Source organism: Erpetoichthys calabaricus, chromosome 11 (genome assembly GCF_900747795.2).
Source record: "Erpetoichthys calabaricus chromosome 11, fErpCal1.3, whole genome shotgun sequence".
NCBI classification, from domain to species: domain Eukaryota; kingdom Metazoa; phylum Chordata; class Cladistia; order Polypteriformes; family Polypteridae; genus Erpetoichthys; species Erpetoichthys calabaricus.
Window position 1 is genome coordinate 70,798,894 of NC_041404.2, and position 24,446 is coordinate 70,823,339.

General features: G+C 37.7%; 1 protein-coding gene across 2 annotated transcripts in view; it reads left to right on the forward strand.

Moving 5' to 3' along the window:
- Positions 1-690: 690 nt before the first annotated feature.
- Positions 691-24,446, forward strand: part of comta (catechol-O-methyltransferase a) — an 86,897-nt gene continuing 63,141 nt past the window's right edge. Inside the window, exon 1 of one of the 2 annotated variants that reach the window (XM_051933518.1) lies at positions 691-867. The gene's annotated coding sequence lies outside the window, so the exon portion shown is untranslated. Of the gene's footprint in view, positions 868-6,290; positions 6,386-24,446 lie in introns of those variants that run through there. The other variant, XM_051933517.1, reaches the window with a different exon arrangement.

Here is a 24,446-nt window from a genome sequence, read left to right on the forward strand (position 1 = left end):
ACCAAAGACTTAGGATGACAATTTGCCTTCCTGTACCTTAATAGCTGTTTGTTTTGAGACATTAAATCAGCATTAAGTTATAATGTAAGGCTTCTCTAATGTCTGAATCTTTTATGTTTTGCTGCTTGTTTTAACATGTGTGTTTTTGAAAATTGAAAAAAATGTTTTTTAAGGGTTTGCTCTCTGCAATACAAAGACAAGTTAGACGGAGTAGTGTTTACCATAAGTCACACTTCATCTGTGGATTTTCAGAATGGATAGACCGCCTCTGCTTTCACAGGACCTTCACAGACACACACTCTAAAATAACTTGGAACTACTGCCTCTGAGTTCCTACTGTACTTTAGATGTGCCATTTCTTCACAGTATTAACTGTGAGGATCAGGGTGGTGGGGAGTGGTGCCTGCCAGGATTAGATAATTTATCAGAAAAAGACTAAGACTTTGTTGGTTAAATACCTTGGTTCTGTTCTCCTGCCTTACTGCTTTTTTCTAATACAGAGGCTTCATTTCGTGGCCCCATAGGAAGCTGCGTGGAGCTGTTGACACTGCACACTCTTGAGACCAGCAGTCCAGGAAGAAATAAAGCTATTCTAGGAAATGAGATTAATCTCCTCCTTTCAGCAGCCATTGATTTCCTTTAGTCTTAACCCACAGCGTAGCATGGTTTTAGGGAGGGTAATCTCTGCTCCAGAACAGGCAGTGTTGTCCTCTGTCACCGGAGGTTAATTACAATAATAAAAATCCCTTAATGATTGCTAACAGTGTCAGTCAGGCTTGGCTATGACTGACAGCAACAGTAATTGCTGCAAAATATATACAGATCACAGCTTTTTGGAGAAGATATTTTGCTCAGGAGAAAACCAAGGTAAGCATACCTGAATAGAAAATAGTTGGTATGAATGTAAAATAGTGCAAATAAAATGTCAGAGGGCACGTGAGTTAATTCGCTGCAGCCAGCCTACATGGGCTCAGTGCCAGTATATCATACAACAAGGGATTTCTATTTGACCGATTGTGTTCCTGTGGCTCTTCAACTGAAACCTTTTTTATTTTTTAACATGTGATTCTGAATTCACATCTTGAGGATCAGAGTGGCTGCACATATTCATTCTGCCTAGGCTAACAATAAGTGCCTTATTATAGAATTAAAAGAACACATTGTTTGTTTAACTCTCTTTTTTCTGTTGCTACTGTTACTCAGACAGATTATACAGCATGCAATTCACTTTGGAAGGAAGTCTGCTCAATTTTTAATTTGTGTGAAAACTGAATCGCAGAATCACTACAGTTATAGTCGGTCCTCTGTTATTCAGCACTTAACAACTGATTGAAAATTTCTTTCCTTGAGTACTAGGATACCTGCATCATTAATTTCCCTTTAAAATTTTTTAAACTATGTACATTATATATGTATATATATATATATATATATATATATATATATATATATATATATATATATATATATATATATATATATATATATATATATATAGACACATATGTGTGTGTGTGTGTGCACACACTTTTATTTTGAACTAGTAATTTGTACGGTCACTTTATACTTACTTTTCTTATGCTTGCTTGATTTTATTATTGCTGCAGTTTTAATTGAATTATTGTTTATTACTATTGCAATCCTTCAACTAATGTGTTTGCAGTAATAAAAATTTAATAAAGTGTAATATACTCAGTGCTCTTTAGAACACACACACATATATATATATATATATATATATATATATATATATATATATATATATATATATATATATATATATATATATATATATATATATATATATACACTATAAAGATAAAATCTAGTAACAGTAAAATTGTCCCTGAGTAAAACATTTAAAATTAAGAAAGAACTATGATCTACAGCATAACTAAAATGTTTGTTAAAACCATTACCCATTTAAGCTACTCAATTCAGAGTTGTGTAATACTGACTTTTCATTTTATTTAGTAATACCAATGTTATTTTATGTGATGCACTTTTTGGTATTGATTTAAAAATGTATAATTAAATTATGGTTTTGTTACTACATAATTATAATGTAAGTGAGGAATAATACTGCCGCTTCTCAGCTCCAGAGTCCCATATTTGCATCCTGGCTTGGCCATTTAATTTCCAGTGTGGTTTCCCTGCCGTATTTCAAAGTCTCAGGACTGGCCCTATAACAGTCTGGGTGGATGGATGTACAGTATATATGTATGTTTGTGTGTGAGTCAGAGAGTGTACTCTTTGATGGACTTGTGCACCATCTTGGGTTATTTCTGTGTTGTTGGAGCAGGCTGCTGCAGCCTTGAACTTGATTAAACAGGTTCTGTAATAGATTAATATAAATGGGTGGCTTGGTAGGAACAGTGGTTAATATTTCTCTCTCAAAGTTTTAGACTCTTGCATTTAAATTCCCGAGTTTGCACTATGTTTGTGGACTTTGCATTTGTTCGTTGTGCATGCAGAAGGGTTTCTCCACATCTCAGACACATACATATTAGATTAACTGACATCTCTAAACTGGTCCTTAAAGACTAAACGTGGGAATGCGGGTAATGCTGCCCTGTAACACAAGAGGGTGTTTAATGGTAGATGCTGACAGTCTTTCTCAAAAAAGTAATCGTGAGCACTAATAAAATATAATATATGGCTTAGTAAACAGTAGATTCTACATGGAACAATGGAGTCTCAATCCAAAACATCTATTCAGTTTTTATTCACATTTTTTATTATTGGAGATGACTTAGTATCTGTGCAATTAGAAAATGCAAAATACCTTTTTATAACATGAAAGATGTAAAGGTCATCAAGCTTGATATCAATCTAAGATTAAGAAACATAAAATAAAGGTGCATCTAAGATACTAGTATTCTCAACGAAAATGATCACATTTGAACAATGGGCTGCTGATGTGAAACAAATCTGATGAACTCTTCCACTATATAGAAGGTAAAGAAGTTGCTGGCCATGCAGATTCCGCAGTCAGCACTAATGCCAGAGCAGATCCACAGTTCCTTTCCTGATCCAGTGTTATCTAACCTGGCACTACATGAGAGAGCATGGATGTGTGTGTCAATGTGTATGTGACAGAGTGACATCCCATTCTGGGTTAGTCCCTGCCTTATACAAAAAAGCTGCAATGCAACCCTGTATTGGAATAACAACACATGTATCACTTATGTTTGTAACTATTATAAGATGTATGAATAATTACGTACTTATTATTGTGAAGTTTAAAACAGTAAGTGCCCTCAAATCCTGTTGTTTTGTGTCACAATTTTTATACATTTTGTGTACTCCTACGTCTTTTGTTAGCAGCTGACATGGAGAAGTATATTACTTGTTGACACTTTTCATAATTAGAAAATGTTAGTTTTGTTAATATTTAATCAGTCAATATATGTTTTTTTACCCATATTACAATATTACATTTTACATATTCAATAAAATTAGCATCTTAGTCAGTGAGCAGCTAAACATTAAAACATGCCGTAAAAGGGTAATACAGTAAATAATAATTTATCAAAACTGTCCATTTTTCACCGATATCTGTAAAGCAGGAGCAAAATGACCTCTTTGTGCTTCAAAGCTTCAAAAGTGCAAAATCATGACATATTATGGTATATTCTCACCCATCTTATTACATTCTCATACAGATCGGGTGTCACATCTTCTACTAGCTGCCCACAGTGCAAGGCCGGAATCTAACTGGAGGAGACCACATTCCATTACCGGCACCCTAGTTGACAGGACACCATGTCTTTAAAATATGAAAGCAGACTTACATTTACAAAGCATGCAGGCCCCCAAGCCTGGACTGATCTGCAGGCCCAAGTTTGGCAAATAGGCTCATTTCCAGAAGGGTACAGGGCCCACTATTATTGCCTGATTATATGGGTGTGTATGAATAAAAAGTCATAAAAATAAGTGATACATTTTCAGATAGACCTAGACTTCAGCCGTAGAAATAAGAGGAAATTGTGACTTTTTGTGATTTATTAAGAAATGCAATGTGATTATGATCTTGAAAGACATAAGGTGAGTAGTTCCCCAAGTTGTGTCCTGGAAGTCTCCTGTGGCTGCTAGTTTTTGTTCCAGTCAGTTTCACAACCAGTTTGTAATCTGATCTCTTATTAATGCCACTATTTACTTAACTGGTCTTTTCCCCTTATTGTGCATTCAGATTGATACATTATTGTGAGATTTATGTCTCTCTGTTATATAAAAAAATCCTGCGACGAGACAAGACTTTTTTGAAGAGTTTTTAAAGTCCCACAAGAGATGATACTTTGGCTATGAGATTTTTTCAAGTCACACCCTCCTCTCAACCAAATTCAACCATGCACACGGTAATCTCACATCTCATTCATGTGAATGCTTTTGACAGACACAGCTTCTGCTCTCTCAGCTCTTATAAATTTTAACGTTTTCCTCACTTTAAGTTCCCATCTAAAGAGGCCATATTATGTCCAAATCTTGAAGAATTTCATCACGAAGGGTTATCAACAGAAAAAATGAGTACACGGGCAATCCTAGCACTGAGAAACAATGAAGTCAAACGAATTAATGCCAAAAATGTCGATCGATTACAGGGCAAATTGGTTAAATGCGTATCAATAGGCTATGCCGAAACAGTTGGTGGTGATCGTGTGCAAGATGAAATATCTACAACAGTTAACACCGTCTGGTCTTCCACTGCATGAATTACTACAGAAAGAAGAATGTATCCAAGAAAGGTAATATAGTACATCTTCAGCATATAACATTACACAACAAAGGAGATCTTGATATGCCATTCGTATTAAAACTTTAACAGTTTCCCATTAGAACAGCTTTTGCAAAGACAATTAACAAATCTCATAGCCAAACATTAGAAAAAGGCATTTAATTTAATAGAGAGAAAGAAACGAAATTCAGTCACGGGCAGTTATACGTTGCGTTGTCATGATGAAAGTCCAAACACAGAATCAAAATTAAATGTGATATTGACAAAAATTTAATTCAAAAAATTGTTTTTACTGTAAAAGTGTAGGTTATCGGGTTAAGTATTTGCGTGTTAATTTCAAAGCCAAACAGAACGAAATTGTATTACGCAACAAATAACTCTACCGCAACATGAAACATAATTTACTTTCAAATGATTATTTTTTACTCTTTTTTAATATGGTTAATTACTTGCTGTAATGTAAAATAGTTCTATTCTGCATATGTAACAATTCCCATGAAAATAAAAATCTGTTTAAATTGTACATCCACATCCCCATACACGAGCAACAGAACTGCAAAGAGGCTAGAGTGTAGCGCAGGCCCGGGAGTTGGCGAGTGAAGCGAGCAGAGGGCAAAGCCCCCTAGTTGATAATAAATTTTGAAATATCTGAATTTTTGCCATAGCTCTTGAATCTTTGGTCATTTTCTATTAATTTGTTTTTTCTGATCCTTTAACTGGATACTAATAATGACAATTAAAGACCAGCAGAAGAGACACATAATTAGACAGTGCTAAAAACTGAAAGGCTGTTGTCCTAAAATGTCAGACCGGCTAATGATATAGTGACCAGAGCACTTGGAATAGTGGAATAAAATCATGATGATGATGAAAATTACAAAACCAAAAATCTCTATATAGCATACAAAAAAAAAAACACTAATTCTGGTCCTAAACACAGAAAATGGGAGACAACAGCCTTCTTAATTAAGTCAAAGCTGATACTGCTTGGGACAAAACCCAGCTGCCACAGTGGGGACAAACACCGAGACAACTGCCTCATAGTGAAATCTGTATATTAGCAGTCTTTACATGTATTATTCTCAAAATTGTATTCTATTATCATGCTTACAAATTGCACAAAGATCCCAAAACGTACCTTTGTTAAGATGCTGTTGTTTTTCTGTAACCGCACTTATGGTTTCTTGGTTTGTGACTTTATCACCGAGCATTGCTTTACACACCTGCACGAATAAGTCGCTACCGCATTCCTTTTAAAAGGAAAATGGGGAATGTTGAGAGAGAATATAACAAACAGGATCGGCATAAACGTTCACGCAGGTGTAACTGGGGTAGGGTTTGGGGCTGCCAAGCCAAATAAATGTTACAAAGAAACGAGAAACTCTGAGGCAGATGAAGAAGGGCTATTTACATGTTTTTTATGTGAACAAATACGGGAGAGAGAAAGAACATTGATATCAGTTGCTGATTTTAAGACCCTACCGCGCCCTCTTCTACAGTGGTGTGAAGACAGGAGCCAAAGAATCGTCGAGTGAGGAGCGCGCATGTCCGCGCTTTTCCCCTGGCGAACTAAGTGAGTACCGAGACACGGGCAGGCGAGTTTCTAGAAGGCAACTGCAGTTAGCGAGGCGGCTTATCGTTACTATTCACGTAAGAACTTGCATACTTTCTATACCATTCTTTCAATTTTTGCCGTTCTATTTAATCAGTATTACCGGCCCTTTACCTTCTTTGTTGATTGGCGTTTCTGATACTCAAGTCAACTTCTGTGTTCGTGTGTTGGTTTTTACTTGTTAAACATATCGTGGGTACTCCGCTGGCTGTTTTTTTTTTTTTTGCTTGTGTCTGATGCGGAGTGCTTATCCATGTGCTCCACACAGAACCTCCGTCAGAAAGTTAACTATATAAGATCACATAGTTAACGCTGTTTTGTAAGGGTCTTGAAATGCTGCCAAGTGCGCTGGAAGACCATAAGTTAACATGGGTGTCTAAAAAAAAAGTGCCCAGCCAACAGTGAATCAGAATCAGAGGGGAACAAGTGTTTTGGAAAACAGTCACTGTGCAGTAGTCTGCCCTGCACATACGTCAAAATCTTTCTCCAACTATGTGCTGCTGCAGAAAAAAAAAGAATTTGATGATTGCAAGCAAAATGAAGGATCACAGAGCTTTTCAGGTTGGCATTTTCAAGCAGTTGGGCATAAGAGATGTGGCTGCTTTAGATGTTGCATTTAACTAGTGAACTGCCTGAGGGGCTGCTAGGCCCTTTTTATGTTTCTTTCTCTCCAGTCCAGTGCGTTAGCGATTTTTCCTGCAATGTGAATTCTTGTTTAAACCCAACTGTCTTGAGAAAAGTGATGTTGCGTTCTCGCAAATATCAGCAGTCGATATATTATTAATAGTTTAGGTTTTACTTCTCTGTAAGAAGTTTTTATTTGACAAAAATCTTTCTGTGTTATATTCAAATGATTTTAAGAGTCTGAGCTTTTAAGGGCTTAATTTTTATTTAACCTGCTGTAAAAAAACAAGGCATTGAGCTGTGATAACGTGCACCATAGGCACCAGAGTAATTTTGTTATACAATTGCTGCTTAGTTGTACAGTAATTACAAGAATTTGAATACACGGGATACTAAAACACTTATGTTCAATTATGGAGAATCCACTGCATCCACTGAACAGTGTCATCTCCAGACAAAGGAGCAGCTTCAGTGACAGACTGCTGTCACTGTCTTGCTCCACTGACAGACTGAGGAGATTGTGCCTCCCCCAAACTATGCGACTCTTCAATTCCATACGCGAGGGGGGGATAACTGTTAACATTATTCAAAGTTATTGTCTGTTTTACTTTTTAATATATATATTTTTTTTTGTATCAGTATGCTGCTGCTGGAGTATGTGAATTTCCCCTTGGGATTAATAAAGTATATATCTATCTATCTATATATCTAAAACTTTGTTCATACCATTTAACATTTTTTTAAAAAAAAATCATACATTGTTAGTAATTTTGGATGCTTCAGAAGGAGATCATCTGCACACCATCAATTTAAATGTTACATTCTATTACCCATTTGTTTTCTCTTGTAATTAAGAAGTTGAATAGATAAAAAAACTGGAAACCTCAGTGAGGCTGTGGAATCAGGATTAAGGAACACTGTACTGGGCTCTTGAGGGTGCACTCTTATAGGGCTACAACTGGAACCCACAAAGTAAGAGGTTAAAATCTCAAAATTGAGTTACAGCAAAACCCTAAGAAAGCTTTCAAGCTGCACACACACCTTTTTCTTAAAATACTCCTATATTGCTTTGTTGTACCTTACTTTGGGAGGATACTCACTGGAAAGACACTTTTACTGTCCATGTCTTAACATTGATGCACTGTGTAACTTAAGGCAAATGTAATCAGTTTGCCTTGTTTAAAACTACAGTGGTGTGAAAAACTATTTGCCCCCTTCCTGATTTCTTATTCTTTTGCATGTTTGTCACACAAAATGTTTCTGATCATCAAACACATTTAACCATTAGTCAAATATAACACAAGTAAACACAAAATGCAGTTTTTAAATGATGGTTTTTATTATTTAGGGAGAAAAAAAATCCAAACCTACATGGCCCTGTGTGAAAAAGTAATTGCCCCCTTGTTAAAAAATAACCTAACTGTGGTGTATCACACCTGAGTTCAATTCCCGTAGCCACCCCCAGGCCTGATTACTGCCACACCTGTTTCAATCAAGAAATCACTTAAATAGGAGCTGCCTGACACAGAGAAGTAGACCAAGAGCACCTCAAAAGCTAGACATCATGCCAAGATCCAAAGAAATTCAGGAACAAATGAGAACAGAAGTAATTGAGATCTATCAGTCTGGTAAAGGTTATAAAGCCATTTCTAAAGCTTTGGGACTCCAGAGAACCACAGTGAGAGCCATTATCCACAAATGGCAAAAACATGGAACAGTGGTGAACCTTCCCAGGAGTGGCCGGCCGACCAAAATTACCCCAAGAGCGCAGAGACGACTCATCCGAGAGGTCACAAAAGACCCCAGGACAACGTCTAAAGAACTGCAGGCCTCACTTGCCTCAATTAAGGTCAGTGTTCACGACTCCACCATAAGAAAGAGACTGGGCAAAAACGGCCTGCATGGCAGATGTCCAAGACGCAAACCACTGTTAAGCAAAAAGAACATTAGGGCTCGTCTCAATTTTGCTAAGAAACATCTCAATGATTGCCAAGACTTTTGGGAAAATACCTTGTGGACTGATGAGTCAAAAGTTGAACTTTTTGGAAGGCAAATGTCCCGTTACATCTGGCGTAGAAGGAACACAGCATTTCAGAAAAAGAACATCATACCAACAGTAAAATATGGTGGTGGTAGTGTGATGGTCTGGGGTTGTTTTGCTGCTTCAGGACCTGGAAGGCTTGCTGTGATAGATGGAACCATGAATTCTACTGTCTACCAAAAAATCCTGAAGGAGAATGTCCGGCCATCTGTTCGTCAACTCAAGCTGAAGCGATCTTGGGTGCTGCAACAGGACAATGACCCAAAACACACCAGCAAATCCACCTCTGAATGGCTGAAGAAAAACAAAATGAAGACTTTGGAGTGGCCTAGTCAAAGTCCTGACCTGAATCCAATTGAGATGCTATGGCATGACCTTAAAAAAGGCGGTTCATGCTAGAAAACCCTCAAATAAAGCTGAATTACAACAATTTTGCAAAGATGAGTGGGCCAAAATTCCTCCAGAGCGCTGTAAAAGACTCATTGCAAGTTATCGCAAACGCTTGATTGCAGTTATTGCTGCTAAGGGTGGCCCAACCAGTTATTAGGTTCAGGGGGCAATTACTTTTTCACACAGGGCCATGTAGGTTTGGATTTTTTTTTTCTCCCTAAATAATAAAAACCACCATTTACAAACTGCATTTTGTGTTTACTTGTGTTATATTTGACTAATGGTTAAATGTGTTTGATGATCAGAAACATTTTGTGTGACAAACATGCAAAAGAATAAGAAATCAGGAAGGGGGCAAATAGTTTTTCACACCACTGTATAAAGCAACAAGAATACTGTGTTACAACAGTAAAATGCCTTTATGTTTACCTTTTATGTAGTTATTTCATTTAGATCAATGAACTGCTTTCTATGTGGCATGCTGTCTAAAAAATGTTTTTCCTGTGTTCAAATGGGTTTCTTTATAGGTTTACATTTTCTTGTAAAAGTTCATAGGCAATACTGTTAATGCCACCATTGCACTACACATCCTTGATTCAGAGAGTATGTCACATTTGATGACTGCCGTTGCTGGCTTGCATTACTTTAAAGATGTCAAATTGCAGAGCAAGGATTCGCAGTGGATGACAAGTCACACAGACCTCTCATGATGTCTCAGCATAGTTTTCAAATTCATCCAGAGGTCAACACACAATAACCAAACAAGATGGACCATCTTTTTTTCTCCCTCCACTCTGTCACGATATTTGTGTAGGCTTCAAAGTTCCACAAACAATACAATACAATACAATTTATTTTTGTATAGCCAAAAATCACACAAGAAGCGCTGCAATGGGCTTTAATAGGTCCTGCCTTTTCATAGCCCCTGAGCCTTGACTGTCTCAGGAGACAAGGAAAAACTCCCAAAAAAAACAATTGTATGGAAAAAATGGAAAAAACTTTGGGAAAGGCAGTTCAAAGAGAGACCCCTTTCCAGGTAGGTTGGGCATACAGTGGGTGTAAAAAAAAAAAAAAAGGGTGTAAATTCAATACATTATCATCAACAGTAGATGATATCACATAATACGATTTGGATTTATTCAGACACCTGGAGACCTCGGCCATCAAGCTGCTACCCCCTATTGGCCATTCTACAGCTGAGACAGCGCTTGGCCAGCCAATCCGATGAAAGGACCCCTCTACCCGTGATTCCTGCAATCCTCCATCAGAAATGACTTCACCTTAGGCAGGTAAAACAACTAGGCAGCAGGGCAGTGGCACCAAGTAACTATCATATTAACTATAACTATTATATTACTTATGTTTTAGTGCTAATGACTAACAACAGGGATGCATAATGCACAGTTAATCAGCAGCTCTAGTCAGGAAATGCTAAACTGAAGTAGTGAGTTTTCAGCCGGGATTTGAAAGCTGAGACCAAAGGGGCATCACATATAGTAGCAGGCAGATCATTTCACAATTTAGAGGCCCTGTAACTAAAAGCACAACCTCCCACTGTTATTTTATTAATCATTGGAATCATAAGCAGACTGGCATCTTGAGATCTTAATGAATGTTCTGGTTTGTAAGCCATGATAAGTTCAGATAAGTAAGCCGGACCTTGGCCATTTAAGGCTTTAATATGTTAAAAGGAGGATTTTGAAATCTGGCCTAAACTTAACTGGTAGCCAGTATAAGGATTTAAGAACTGGAGTTATGTGTTCGTATTTTCTTGTTCTTGTAATAATTCTTGCAGCAGTATTTTGGATTAACTGGAAGCTGTATAAAGAACAGTTTGAACCTCTCCTATGCTTGGACCTAAGCACCCGTCTTCCTTTATTTCTTGAGAGAACTATTACTGTTTCTTGTAGATTTGATTGGGGTCTTGTCTCTTTATGGGAATTGTATGCATTGTAGCTCTCATAAAAAAATACGAGCCAGACCTATGATTTGTGACACAGTCTGTCATGGTTTATCAGAGAGTGAAGTGACCAAGTTTCTTGGGTTATCACACTACATGACTACAGATCATGTACTTGTGCTGCAACTGTCCACAGTTCATTAAGATCACATAAATGATAGCTACAAGTAGAAAAGTTGTGTAGTGAGATAGGAGCTTAAGATTGATTAGAGACTCAAGTTATTTTGTTGGGAGGCGTTCCATCCTTAGTTTGTTATCCTCTTGTATCTGTTGCTTGTAGCATTGGTGGCAGCCCTCAGCCCTTTGCTGGAAAAGCAACTTGACAAAACTGATGGGCGATGCTGGTATGGTCTTTAATTCTTGATGGTAAACTAGAGATGAAAACCAATACCATTCAATTATACATACGAATAGGACAATAATATTATTGAACTGAAATGAACTAAAGGGATGCTTTGTGTCCTGATCAAGCATTATCATAAAGACAAAATATAAAGAAATCAAGGTTTATAGAGGGTTGCTTGTTAATGCTAGTTTAATTTGCATTCATTTGCCAGAACCCCCATTAACTTTCTGTCTTAAATATAAAATATAGTATTTGGCATTAACTATTTTAGGTTTGTTTGATCAGATGCATACTGCATGTCAAGTCTTTTAAAAACTATGGACTTTGATTTTATCACCAGGTTTCTAGATTATTTTAAAAGGAACTTACTATATACGTGATTACCACACAGCAAACTTCTTTACACCAAAAAATGCTGATAGTGAGCTCCTGTAACAAATCAGCTATATAGACATAGCATTCAATTACAGAGGCATATTCTAGCATTTTTCCTTTAATAAAATGAATGTAGTGAGACAAATTGTATACAATATAAAATCTCATAAACACTGAGACTTTCAGATTTTATTGAGAATTATCAATAAAACCTGATCTTTTTAATAATATGTTTTTGTACAAAGCAAGTTAAAACTAGTGAAGTAATCTAACGCTGAAACAAAATATGGGAGGACCTCAGAGTAGAGTTCCTGCTTTGCTTGTTAATAAAAATTTAGATTTAACATAATTTAACAAAGTGCAGCTAAAACTTTTAAATCAAATTTTTATTAAACTAAGAAAAACTCCAAACCTTACTGCATAGTGCATTTTATATTCTGTATATAGATGTTGAGTAATGTATATATATTACCAGTTCTGTGTATAATCATTAGTACTAAGGTTCCAACTCATAGGTACATACGATCTTCAGCGTAAGATATCCTACTGCAGCAACAATGCTAAGAAAACACTCAGTTCTCTGGGTATTAACCAAGATACCAGTGTTGGCTTTTTCAGAAAATTCAAGGCTATGAACTAATATAAAAAAAAAAATCATTTCAACCAATTTATCTAAGATTAATTGTCAAATGTAACACACCCCATGTCCGCTGAAGTAATCAATAGTGCTGCATGATATTTTTCTGTTTCTAACTGCTCTTGTTTCACCAAGCAGACTCTCCTCCTCTCTGTCTCCTAATAGCACTCAATTCACAAAGGGTAACCCCCCCCCCAATGCAATGACTTCAAATAATGTCATATAAAACTGAGTTCTAAGGCCACAGAAGTTGAGATACAGTGCTCTAAAATAAATGCTGTAATCCAGAAAGACAATGAATTGTTATCCCAAAGGCTGAGGAAAAAATGCACAGTTGCTACCTTTGCTGACTTGGTGTGAGCAGTCATGAAACACTCTGGAGCAGCGCAGAGGCTGATGGGAATTGAGTGCTCACATCAACATTTGCACAAGGTCTTAGATAATCTGAACAGGGTTGGGGGGGAGGGCGATTTTACTGGATTAGTTGAATGAAATTGACTATGCTCACAACCACCGCTAGCTAAACACGTATTCTTTGAGCCTTTATTTGCATAAACTGGCACGCTCTAATTCTCTTTGCAGTGATTGCTGTCAACACTGTGGCAAAACAGGGGACACAGTGCATTAAAATGTCCACTTGCTACAGCATTATTAACAAAAATATCAACAAAAAAATATCTACAATGTTGCAAATTTCAATCAAAACTGTCAAGGCATTTTTGAGATTTTGGGGTATTTAGTTTTTCCGTTTAGGTTTTTTTTTACAATAGTAAGTATATTTTTTGTTGATGAGGGACCAGTCAACTTCACATATTTTTTTTTTGATTTCTTGTAAAGCTGAATGAATCATCTAGTGAACAGTAAATATCCATCCTAATAAAAGGGCAAATGTCTGTGTGTATCTGTGTGTTCATCCAGTTTATATGTATCTGTTATATGCCATTCATATGGGAGTTGTAAAAGAAGTGTTAATGTTTTTGATTTCTTCATCTGCTGGGATGAAAAATGCATTGCATTTTATTACTTCAGATGTTTGTGTGAAACCATCTTTTGGAATGACAACTGCAATTTATTTATTTATTTACTGCATCAAGTTGAAGGCAGTGATAAACTTCCTGGTATGATTCCCTTCTGTTTCATGCCAAAGCTGTAGCCCTGCCTTTGGAGCCTTCTCACCTTTGGCCAGGCTGCTTTCGTTGCTGTTTTTCTGGCTAATTATCACAGTCAGAAGTCAAATTAGGACCTTATTCAGTGGACCCTGATTGTTGCTAAAATATTTAATCTGGACCATTAGTCAATAATGACATTACAGTATGCAAATAAAAAGCAGCTAAGTTTAATTCATTCCCTTAGTTCAAATACACCCAATAATTTAAATATTTAAAAACATCATAACTGCTTTAAATTAGATACGTATCACTAATATTCTTTATCCACACAATGAGAAAATTCTTTAACAAAGTAATTGAATCTAAGGTAGGCTGATAAAAATTAATGTAATTTAATTAAAGTTCGATTTAGCACCAACTAAGCAAATCACAAAGTGCATAAGATTAATTTCAACATGAGCTGGTCATTCCACACTCATTCAGTTTCATTATATACCCTAAAACATAAATACCGTATTTACCCGTGTACCACGCACATATTTTTTCCAGAAAATTAGCATTAGAAAATCAGGTGCGCGTCATACACGAGGAAATTTTTTTCTGTAATGTTTACTTCTTCTGTTTGGGCTCTCTCGCTCGCTCACACGCACTCTCTCTCTCTCTCTCTCTCTTGCTCGTTCGCTTGCGCTCTCTCTCTCTCTCTTGCTTGCTCTTTTGTCATGCAACAAAAACAGAAGGGCATTTCGTGGAAAACTCGTGTCGTACACGGGGCAAATTTTTTTTGTGATTTTCTTTGTAAAAATTAGGGTGCACGTCTTGCACGAGGGTGCGTGGTACACGAGTAAATATGGTACTACAGAAGGTAAAGTTCCAATTATAATTAATTGCAGAATAAGTGTTCTCTTTAAACACAGTGGAACTGGCAGGCCACAAGGACAAGGACTAGGATAAAGGACCAGGAGATGAATTCATTAAGCAGAAAACAAAGCAGAGCCTAAACGGGAAAGATCATAGATTGTTTGACAAAACCCAATAAAAAAGTCAAGAAACAAAATCAGAATGAAGTAGCCAAAAATCATAAAACCTAAAGATCTGTTAGAGCTGCCATTAGAGAAAGGTTTTTAATTGTATCTACAAACTTGGACAAAGACTGCAGTGCACTGCTGGCTTAACACTAGAATTACCAAAGCCTACAAAAAAACTTGTAATCCTGGCCCACCTTAAATCTGTTTACACCTCTCAATCAGCATCTTTTGTGTTGTAAATGTGTTGATCAGTACAAACAGCAAGCAGCGTGCTATCCCATACCCCCGCCCACTGCTGTGGTTCAATTCGCAAAGAAGGTTCTCAGTGCTCAGTGTTTATCTTGGAGTGAAGTGCTGGAGTTGTAGAGGGTAAATAATATATTGTCATTTGGAATACATGCATTTCATGTGTGTTCCATGTCTACAACAACCTTTGTAAACACGTCGTTAAAACAAACGTTTTTCATGTTTTAGTAATAATTGACAAAATGTAGACATGAAATGTATAATGTGTGAAGTCTGAAGTCCAAATATCAAATATAAACTTTCACAAAAGGTACAAGTATAACAGAGCAAGTGTGGTTTTATTCAAGAATATAACTGCAGAAAAATAACTCTCGTTAGGGTGCAACATTGACATGCATCAGGAATACCGGTAGGACTGTTTTTACATTGCTTGATAGCAAGCGGTTCCCTGGATCGTCCTTTTCTTCTTCATTCCACTTCATCGGTTGCCATTTTGTTGGACAGAATATTGAGCTTTGTGCGTATCGTGCTTGTTGTTGTTTACAGGTTATGTTATACGGTATGTATGGCCTCCAGCAGGGAGTTGCGGGAGGGATTGTTTTGGTTTGCTGTGTAGTTAGATTTCTGTTATTTTTGTTTAGTACATACATGTTGATTACAGTTTAATCCATTTGTTCCTGTGTCTCTCTGTGTGTGTGGTGCAAGTCGGGACAAGGCTGGGTGTGTTCCTGGAATACCAACTTAAAAAAAAACCAAAAAAAAAACATCATCCTTGTGGCGGTGTGAATCATAGTGTCTTCATGATTGCTACAACTAAATTATTTTGTGCAGACAGGAGGGTTAGACTGTACTCATACAGGGGGTCAGGTTTAGATGACCATCTGACAAAATTAGTTCTTGAAAGGTAAATAAATACACTATCAGTCGATTAACCGTCAGTCTCCGTTAACTATCAAGAAAAAAAAAAACATTGCGCACATCAGCGCCTATCTACCTACTGCTTTGTGGTAAGCTGTGACCTGTGCATATTGGAACAACTCTCCCTTGGGCTAATGTGTAGTGTTCTTTGCCAGTACCAGGTGTTATGCAGCATTTCGAAATCACAGTGTACTTTCAGTTTTAATAGTGTTTTGTAGCTTTTCTCTTTTGTTACAATTAATCTACTATTAAGGGGAAAGCTTTCTTTTATTGTTTTGGAGGTGTGCTCCGTAACCCAAATAACGGAGTATGAGATAGGGCACTGTTTGTTATGGAACAAAGACCCCAAGTAAAACTCCTGTACCTCTGAGTTGTGTTTGCTCATTACACTGGTTGTTACAATATTATATGAATTAATTTTTTTATTACTGTATTATATTTTATTTATATAATTGTTTTGTAAATAAATGTGACTATTCACTAAACCAAGCTACTGTATATCATTTTTAAAGTAGCTGTTCTGTTTTCCATCTTTTCTCTTATCTGTCACAGCCTCAGTCCTGACTCCTGATGGATAATCTAGTTTTTACTGTGTGTGTGTGTATATAATATAGTAGCAAGTGACTGGGGGTGGCACCCAGCCAGGACGCCCAGGAGGACCGGAGGAGGGCTCATGCCTCCTCCAGACCATGAGGGGGGCGACCGCCCTGGTTGCTTTCAGGACCACGGGAACTGAGCTTGGAAGCTCAACCCTATAGGGGCCCGTGGTCACCGCCAGGTGGTGCCCCGATGCCTGTGGAGCCCTGGCCCTCAGCACTTCTGCCACACCCGGAAGTGCCTGGGGGAAGAAGACCAGGGACACCTGGAGTGCTTCCGGGTGCACAACCGGTACTTTTGTCACACTGGGGAGTGCCGGCGGAAGCTAATCGGGAGGCACCTGGAGCACATCCGGGTGGGGATAAAAGGTGCCGCCTCCCTCCGTTTGATGGCTGGAGTCGGGAAGAAGAGAGACAGAGCTCGGGAGGAGAGGAGTGGAGGCGGACCAGAGGATGAGGCATTGACAAGAGTCCTGGACTTTGGGGGAGGTTTGGGAGTTGTGTGTGCACCGTGTAAATATTAGTCGTGTAAATAAATGTGTTGTGGGTGATTTAAACATGTCTGCCTGTCTGTGTCCGGGCTGTCTTCCACAACATATATATATATATATATATATATATATATATATATATATATATACTGTATATGTGTGTGTGTGTGTATATATATATATATATATATATATATATATATACAGTAATCCCTCCTCCATCGCGGGGGTTGCGTTCCAGAGCCACCCGCGAAATAAGAAAATCCGCGAAGTAGAAACCATATGTTTATATGGTTATTTTTATATTGTCATGCTTGGGTCACAGATTTGCGCAGAAACACAGGAGGTTGTAGAGAGACAGGAACGTTATTTAAACACTGTAAACAAACATTTGTCTCTTTTTCAAAAGTTTAAACTGTGCTCCATGACAAGACAGAGATGACAGTTCTGTCTCACAATTAAAAGAATGCAAACATATCTTCCTCTTCAAAGGAGCAAACAAATCAATAGAGCTGTTTGGCTTTTAAGTATGCGAAGCACCGCGGCACAAAGCTGTTGAAGGCGGCAGCTCACACCCCCTCCGTCAGGAGCGGGGGAGAGAGAGAGAGAGAGAAAGAGATAGAGAGAGACAGAGTTTGTTTTTCAGTCAAATATCAATACGTGCCCTTCGAGCTTTTAAGTATGCGAAGCACTGTGCAGCATGTCGTTTCAGGAAGCAGCTGCACAAAAGATAGCAACGTGAAGATAATCTTTCAGCATTTTTAGACGAGCGTCCGTATCGTCTAGGTGTGCGAACAGCCCCCCTGCTCAATCCCCATACGTCAGGATCAGAGAAAGTCAGCGCAAGAGAGACAGAGAAAAGTAAGCAATCTAGCTTCTCAGCCATCTGCCAATAGCGTCCCTTGTATGAAATCAACTGGGCAAACCAACTGAGGAAGCATGTACCAGAAATTAAAAGACCCATTGTCCGCAGAAATCCGCGAACCAGCAAAAAATCTGCGATATATATTTAAATATGCTTACATATAAAATCCGCGATGGAGTGAAGCCGCGAAAGGCGAAGCGCGATATAGCGAGGGATCACTGTATATATATATATATATATATATATATATATATATATATATATATATATAATATATTAATTTATATATATACATACCTTATATATTGTGATGGGTGAGTACCTGTCTTGCACCCAAAAGACGAGGCTGAGTCTAAGGACTTCAGGAAAACCAGCTTTATTCAACTTGAAATGGGAACAGCAAGGTTATTTATTGCAGCGGGAACTATCACTGTACTACACACAGAGTAAATGGGCAGTTTTGGGGCCAGGTCAGTGGCCAAGTTACAGTGTCCCATGCATCACCCATCGGGCGACAGACGCGTTGCGCATGGAGGTGGTGAGCTTGTAGTTCCCTCTATGGCGCTGTGAACCTTTAGTTGCCTCGGCAATGGACAAGCAGTCCTCGACAGACTTGTCAAGACCAGTGTGCCAGGGTTTATAACACAACTTAACCTGCAAGGTGACAGGTTTATTAATGTAGTAACTTGACATTGGAATCTCTTGCACTCAGTGTCTTTTTGATCCACTGCATACATTTGTAAAGGTGCTTTGTTAACTTGGTGGTTGTTAAGCATGTCCTCATTTTGTATACTGTACTTGGATTGACGTTTTGTTTGTATTGACCTCACCAAAGAAAATTCTATAAAGTCCACCTTAATAAAAGAATACATGTCTGTGTGTCTGCCCAGTTGCTCTGTCCTTGAGTTTCCAACAGATGGCACATCACAATCATTTTTAGTAATCAAATGCATTGCATTTGTCATTCCAACAGATGGTGCATCACAAACATTAACACTGCATTTACGAATCTCATACCAAATGCCATATAACAGAAACATATGTGTTGCATGGTGCACTCTAAACGTTAAACACTGAAGTCTACATTGATTACTTAGATTTCAGACTGCCTTAGATGGGTGTCAAAACCAGTTATATCAATCAAGTTACTAGATTTCAGGAAAGTAAAAACATCCATCTTTCTATCAGTCATATTATGTGGCTGATGTCAATTGATGTACTGTGTTAGTGCTGTTACTGATTATTACTAGTACACCTTTTCACATGCTGTTGTGAAATGTATGAGAAACTAGCTTGATCTCTGGCAATAGAAATAATGTATTATACACTGATTTTTGTTCAGTTGCCTGATGAAATTGACATCCTATAAAAAAAAACTTTAAACAATTAGTCATACTATTGATACTCAATAATAAAGTAATTGTTGACAAACTGTCATGTATAGATTTTGAAGATGTTTAAAAACACTTTTAAAGCTGCTGTTATCTAGAATCAATTTCGGATAGCAGCAGATTTATAGTATAGGGTGTCATTAGGTCATTTTAAATCATCATTAGATAAACAGGTTATTACAGTTTGATGTTTGATTACCTGGGCATTGGATAATTAGCGACTCTGGGTGTGTGCCACTATTTTTGAATCGTACCAGCTACAATTTAAGAGCCCTAGCCTTAACCATTTTACCTCTGAAATCATGAGCCATAGTATTGGCTTGTTAGCTGGGTTAGAACGTGTCTGAGTGAGCTCTCCACCAAACTTTTGTGACTTACGTAGCAGTGCAGATCAACAGAGGCAACTGGTAGCTCAGGGTTTCTTGGTTAAATGATAACCAAAAGCCAGTTGTCAGATTGAGCTCCTATCTGACAACTCTTGCAGGTACTGATATTGTGTTAGTGTTCTGTAATCAATGCTTTCTTGGGTATTTTTTGGCACTAGGCGTTTCAACTATACTTGTTTTACTATATTTTAATTTTTCTTAAGTTTAAGTATTGAGGGCAAGAATAAACAAGAAATCCAATATTCATATGATGTAAAGCAAGTCAGTCAGTCCAGATTAAATAGTAGATTAAGGTTATGAAAGGGTAGGCCCAAACATGAATATTAAGATATAACTGTTAAATGCAGAGCTGGGAACATCTTACAAATAACACAATAATTCTAACAAAATTCAGCTTGTTTTTTTGAGCAGTAGGAACAAGCTTTTGTAATGTATACCCATAGCTGGAAATTTTCTGAAACATTTAAAAAACATCAAGTTATTTCTAAAAAAAATTTCAAGGTTAAACATAAACAAAATATCAGTGTTGTGGCTAAACTAAAGGCATTAATGACCAATAAACATGCTGTTTGTATCTTCAAGCAAAAATAGTTTTAGAGTGTGGCTCAGCTATGTTTGCCAGGCTGCTTACCTCACAATTACAAGATGATCGACTTGCTCTTCTGAAGAGCTGGCTGTGCAGCAGGGAAACAGTTAAGGACTGTCAAGGCTGCGCTGCTTTCCTTTGCCCTTTTGTCTGTTGCTAATGAAATGCGTATTTATTTTCCAGCAAGCTCACATTCATTCATTAATTTCCTGTGCTTTGTAAAGCTGCTGGTTTAGCTTCTTCTCCTTTCCACCTCCCTCTGTTTATATTTTCTGATTTATTTATTCTTTAGTTAGTCAATGTTTTTCTTTGTTTCTCATATTACTTGACACAATAACAAAGGAAAGTGTTATGTAAATATTAAAATATGTATGTAAACATATAAAATGGTAACATAGAAGAGGTATTTAGGACCTCTTAAAATGCAAGAAGTATTTGTGATCATTTGAATAATAATAAATATATAGAATAAGCCAAAATTTTCATTGTGTCATAAGAGAAGGTTTCTGGTTGTAGCTAATGAGTTTTGCTGAGAAATTTGTGTGGTTGTGGTGATGTTATTTTACTAGCCTAGCTTAAAAATACAGCTCTGTATTTTGATGAATGCTTTGGTATATTCACATATTCCATATTTTGTTCATTAGTATTCTAGTAATCTACCTTTCTCCATTTTTTGGCATAAAAACACTGTGGCTTTGTGCCAAACTACAGTCTCCAATAATTGTTTGTGGTATTCTGCCATCCAGGAACATCCACTAGTGCTTTTCCAAATTCACTGCCAGAATTGCATTGTCACCCGTCAGTTAACAGAAATATAAGATGTCTGTTTTATGTCTTTTCACTCATGCATTTTTAATTTGTAACTTGTATTAAAACAGTGATCATCACAGTAGTACAAGAGAAAAGATAACTGGAAGAAGTCACATTTTAGCAGTAGAGTAACCATGTTTTAAACTACTTTGAATACTGTCTACTGCTTACTTATCACTCTCTTGTGCTCTTGTGACTACTCTAATCTTATTGTTGTTTTCAAGTAAAAGTGCTGCAGATTTACAGGAAAGCTGTTTTAATTCAGTAATCTCGTTGTAAATATTAATCTGGAGAATAACACTTGGATCTGCCATTTATGTACCACCCTCACTTTACTGTTTTGATTTACTAATATGTGTAGGTATGCCACTCAGTGATTCACAGACTAATTTGTTCATACTGTATGGGCAAATGTATCTATCCATTCACCACAGTACTCTTTTCTAAACTTTTTTTTTATATCTTTAAAGGAAAATAAACATTGTGGACTACCTGTCACAATCTGTTTACATCCATTTTTGTAAAAGAAATCAGAAGACTATTAGGGCATTCAACGTAGATTTTCAGGTCAAAGAAAACAAAAAAGGAATTGACTGCAAGCACCTGTGTGTTTGTAAACGTTGGAGTAGATTAGCTGCTGCTAACAGAAGGCAAACAAAACTTTGGACAACTGACTTTCTGTGCGTAGTTGTGGCTGTACAGTGTGGGTACCCAGAAGGAAGGGCCGGTGTCCTGGCCAGGATTACGGAAGGTTGCATACCCAGCCAGGAGGCCATAATGGAATGACTGGGAGAATGGGTTTACCAGGAGCAGGTCATCCCCCCAAATGGCAGGTGGCAGTGTTCCCCAGGGCTAAACCCAAATAGGACACTCAGAGTTGCATGGGCAATGGAGTTCGTAAATGCAACCCTGTCAGGGTCTGTGGGGATCGCTGGAGGGTGCTACTAGGGAGGACTCTCTTGGTTCCCACATAACCCAGAAGTACTCCGGACAACTTGGTGAGGAGACCAGAAGCAGTTCCGTGGTCGATTTTTAAAAGAGAGCCCACTGCCTCAGTTTGACTGAATCAGTGTTGGGAGGCAGTGGGCTATGCTCTTGGAGGAGGAAGGAGAATTGTGCTCAGTGTATTTTTTGTTGTTACTCTTGTGAAGGAGGTGTTGGGGTTCAATAAAAACCCTTTATTTGAGCATAAAGTGTGTTTGTGCTTTATTGTGTCCAAGGTGTTGAAGGCTGCAGCGCCTTCTACTGACCACAACAGTATGTGTTCTTCAGTGGAATGGTATTTGGGTGAGTGAGATGAATGACAATTGAAGTGATTCTGTTTAAAACTCCAAATAGTCAAATATAAATTTGTATTTGATGTCTATTAAGCAGGGGAATAAACTGTGATTTACTTTTAATGATTCCATCTGCAGTAGAGAAGTAGGCAGCTGAAACATTATGGACATCTCCAGATACATCCAGAAACATACTAGATGTGTAAATGTTCTGGCTCTTTCACATTACACTTTTCAAATGACCAAGTTCATTACTATGTAATGAAGGTGGTTTACACTAGATCTAAAGTGGAAGTGCAAATGGGGCCAAATGTAATGAGAACAAAAAACTCATTTAGGGTTAACAGACATTAATATTACAGTATTTAGCAAAGTAAATGACCAGTTTTAATACATTTTTTTCAAAAGTATTAGCTTAATGCCTTTTTTTCTTTTAAATCAATCCCCATTCTTAATTACAAGCATTTAAGGAGAACTTAAGCTCTCAAATTGTAAACTACAGAGCAGGCTGACCTACTGTTTGTTCTAGTCATAGTAATGAACAAACAGTGGCCATTATTTAGATAAAGAGTTGCACTTTGCCAAGGAACACCACCAGCACTCCAAGAGAAAAGAGGCATTTCTGTCCTAGCTGGAAACTTATCACACTATGTTTACTTCCAAAATGTATGAGACCAAGAAAAATGAACACTAGCTAAAATACACTTCAAATGTATTGCAATGCTGCAAGAAACGTTTCCAAACTGCCTGCCGGTTATAGTTAAAATTTGATTCCTGGTTTAAGCTTTAACACTTCCCTTTTTAAGCGCGGTATAAATCTTCACTTAACACTTGTAAAACCTCAGTGTTTTCTGTTTGGGCTATCTCATCCTACCCTGATCAGGACCTCCACTGTGTGTGAGTTCCATCAACTTTAGTGCTGTGTAAAAGCTCTACAGAAGCAGTGACTTCTGAATTACATCATATTGTACCAAACTGATCAAACAAAAAAAGTAAAATGTTAAACACTGCTATTTTGCTTCTACTGTGTGTGTGCCTTCCAGCTTCCCCCACACCTGCCACAAACGCTTGAATACAGGTTCCAAATAGGTTTTTATTGTGGGAAACTCTTCCTGTAAGCATTTCACATGCTACAACCACAATATTATAAAGCACAGCACAGCAATCACTCTGCTTTCTTCTTCTTCTTCCTCTCTTTGTCTATCACGGACTCCTCTGCTCCTCTCCGCAAGCTTTATCCACCTCGACTCTGGCTCCCCAAGTTGTGACAGGCAGCCCTTTTTATATAAAACCCAGGAGTGTTTCCGGTGCCCCAAAGGGTTGGCCTTGGTGCAATTCCTGGTAAGACTAGAGACTGACAAAGTAGGGCTCACCAGTTTTCTCTGTGCCCCTTGGCGGCACCCACGGGACCCAACAGGGTTGAGCCAAAGAACTCCAGTTCCCATGATGTCCTGTGGGAATCTGGGGTGCTGCTGCCACCCAGGGGGACATGCCATCATGTCCTGTGCATGCTGTCTCTCCCCCATTTTGAAGTTGAGGGTGTCCTAGTAGGGCAAGGTTCCCAAACGTCCCTCACATGTGACAACTAAAGGATTAGAAATAATAAGTAGTTTAGCTAGTTTTAAAAAGGTCTTTCAATATTTAAATGCTGTACTTATGTATTTTTTTAAAGTAAACTGGTTAGATATGCCCCAGAATGATGTAGGAATACAAGATTTAGCTTTTTTTTTTTTTCAATTTCTTATCCCTGCAGTCTACAGCCTCGGACAGAATGGCAGTCCATCTCTTGACACACTCATGCACATTCACTTGTGTTCATTCAAACAAGATTTAAAAAAGAATCTGAGTTAACTTGGAGCAATCATCTGACATACTAGCTCCTCACAGGCACATCTGCTGTAGAAGATATTTTCATCTTGTTATCTGGTAGTCTTAAACCAGAAATGAAATACAAAGGCAGTGTTATTAGTCATTCTGCATTTCAACATGATTTCTTCATATCAATGGCAAATTAAAAGGGATCTAC